This window comes from Phaseolus vulgaris, chromosome 4 (genome assembly GCF_000499845.2).
Source record: "Phaseolus vulgaris cultivar G19833 chromosome 4, P. vulgaris v2.0, whole genome shotgun sequence".
Lineage (NCBI taxonomy): Eukaryota > Viridiplantae > Streptophyta > Magnoliopsida > Fabales > Fabaceae > Phaseolus > Phaseolus vulgaris.
Window position 1 is genome coordinate 4,095,360 of NC_023756.2, and position 3,202 is coordinate 4,098,561.

The following is a 3,202-nucleotide window of genomic DNA, read 5'->3' on the forward strand; positions in this document are numbered from 1 at the left end:
AATAATTTTATCTTTCATTTAATGTAAACAAATACATAAAACTTGTTCACATATCTCTCTCTTAGAAGCTTCTACTTGAAACTAATGACAAGATATTGCTTTTAAAATTTTATAGTACAATTGTAAGTCTATTATCATTGTTGAGAAATTTCCAACAAATGGGGATTCCATATATATATATATGCAAACTATCTTTATCATTTTCATTAAAAAGAAGAAAGAAATATACATGCAAATAAAATAAAAAAAAGTGAGAACAAATATCATACAATATTTATATATAGTAGACTATTTGATTCACATGCATAATTTAAATTATTTCTATACGAACTAGTTAGAATAAATCTTCAATATAAATGATCTTTTAAAATGATTCAAATACCAGTCATTTAAATCTCCAAGGTCAAACCTCCAACTACTTATAATATAAATTTCCACTTTTGTCAAAATAGTGTCAGATATAAAGTGAAATCAAGAACTCTTTATACAGATCAACAATATTAATTCATAATGGAATAATAAGGTTAGAAACACCTCACTTGACAAAGAAAAATATCATTTGAGAAATACAAACACATAATAATAATTGTCTTCTTCTCTTACTTAAATATTTTGAAGATTGAGTTGTTGATTATGTAACATTTTCTCTAAATTTGTCGTTATTTTCTTTCAATAGTATATGTGTTTCCATACTACTATAATATTTCGTATTTATGATGTAATTCATAATGATTTCACTTCTCTCAATTAGAACTCCAAATCCGCAATTAGATTCCAATTGGATTAAGATTTTAATGCCTAGTTTGTTAGATATAACAAAAAAATAAATTCTCCAAGTAATTGCAAAAATGTAATTCAATAATTTACACATGAAGTTTTTTAAATGAAGTAGAAGAAAAGAATTTAATTTAATCTTATCTATTGCATTATATTCATCATATCATGAATAGTAACTAAGGGTAAAAAAATACTTTTGTTCTTAACCAAGTAATAACCTTGTAAGAAAGATTCTAAGTTATAATCCTGTGACTTCATGTGTTAAGAATTTGATTAGTTATATGATCATTAATTCTTATAAGATGATACATTAAGACTCTAAATAGTTTGAATAAATGAAATAACTTACTTTGTTTAGACGATTATTCCTTACATGTGTTTCTTGCAAGTTTCTTTCATATATTGTTTGTCTCTCTCTGCCATGAATTTGTCATGTAAAAGATATTTCAGCTGGTCTTCTTTCCATTATTTCTCTAGAACATGTCAAACGATATCTCTTCATTGTAGATTATGTCTGACTAAGGGTCATCAAATGTAGTGCTAGAGTTAGGCAATCAATATCTCGTGAAATGATAAGTGTATAAACTTCAAATTTGTTCATTCTTTAGCATACATTAGATGAAGACTCCATGTTTTTATATTCCTGACTTCATGAAACGAAGATTTAGTTTATCTAGACACTTGGATTTTGTCATAAGAAAGGTAATAGACGAAACATTTAATAATTAATTGTTGAGTTACATGAATCATTATTACAATTTTGAAATGTTACAACAAACTTAATACATAAATGCTTATACTATATTTTAAAGAGAACATTTCTTAATCTAACCACCAAGATGATCTCACAAGAACCATCAACATAAAAAATCTATCAAATAGCTTGTGAAAGTTGTTTTACACCAACACCTCTAATGGTGCTAGCTTTTTCTCAGGAAGAGTTAAAAAAACATCTTATCAAGGTCGGATAAGTTATGTTGAGTATCATAATATTTCTTTAAATAAAAGTTTACATTAAAAGTTGCATGAAGAATATTTAATGTAGTCACAAATGTATGAGGCCAAACACAACATGAAGAACAAAGAATGTCTCAAAGTCTCACGATGACTTGAAAAAGATTTACAATGGTTATTTTCCAAACCTTTCTATATGTAGGAGTAAAATTTGAAGAAGGAAAAACTTTTGTAGAAAAAACTTTAATCCCATGAGCGCTTAAGCTAAATCTTGTAAACCTAGCTCATCGATAGAACAGTGTTGTGTTCTTTAGCAATTTAGAGAATTATATACGTCTTAGGATGTTATATCTCTTTTAGTGAGCAACCTTATGATTGTCTTATCACATATATTAAGAGTTTTAGTCAATAGTGGTTGCATTCCAAAACAATACTTGGTTGTTTAGTTAGGAGTAATCGCATTTCAAACAATACTCAATTCTTTAATTATAAGTGGTTAAGTTCTAAACAACAGTTGCTTGTTTAGCCAAAAGTTGTTAAGGTACAAAAAATACTCCTTTCGTACCTGTAACATTAGTCTACTTAGTGAAACTAGATCATGTTGGTCAAGAACTAGACACATTCTTTGATAGATGAACCAATGTAAAAACACAAAGAGTGATTTTTTCTTTACCCGTATCTCTTTAAGATTGTATATTATTAAAGTGCATCTGACTTTAAAGAAAGAAGGTTTTCTAACAGGATTTATGAAAATGTCTTGACAATGAGTTTATCAAATTAAAATTTTGTCCGACTATTTATCCGACATTGATCTTTCGAAACATTGCAAAAAAAAAATTAATACACAATTCAATTCTCTTATTTTCTATTCTACCTGTTTTTCACACACATGTACAAAGTAAGAATTTAATGTTTTTTTTTTACACTTTTTACTCTTAAATTTGTGTTTTTTTCTTTATATTATACTTTTGGCTCAACAACCTTATCAAGACAATATTGATTTATTAAAATTCAATGAGCGTCATCAACTCAATTAAGATAGGCATCTTATTGAGTTAATATGATTTTTGCATTAATGGAAACAAGTATTTATTTAATGTTAAAGTTAATTATAATTATTTTCAGTCGCTATTACCAAAGATTGTTTTTAGTTTTAAGTAATAGAGGGTAAAGTTATTACTCAACTAACTTTAATGAATGTTTTCTTTGTCACATATTATGTTTCAACAATTATATTAAACATAACTCTTTTATATCAACTAAATAAGTTGCATGTCATAATTAAGTTCTAGAAATTTATAATCTTTGCGTGAAACTATACTAGGATTTCAACAATCAAACACAAGGCTAAAATTAAAATTAAAACATGACATAAAATTCCAAAGGAATCAAAATATCTACTCATGTGTACAACTAGTTATACAACTTTTCTGCATTATTTTTAACTGAGTTATTTTTTTTAAATAACAAT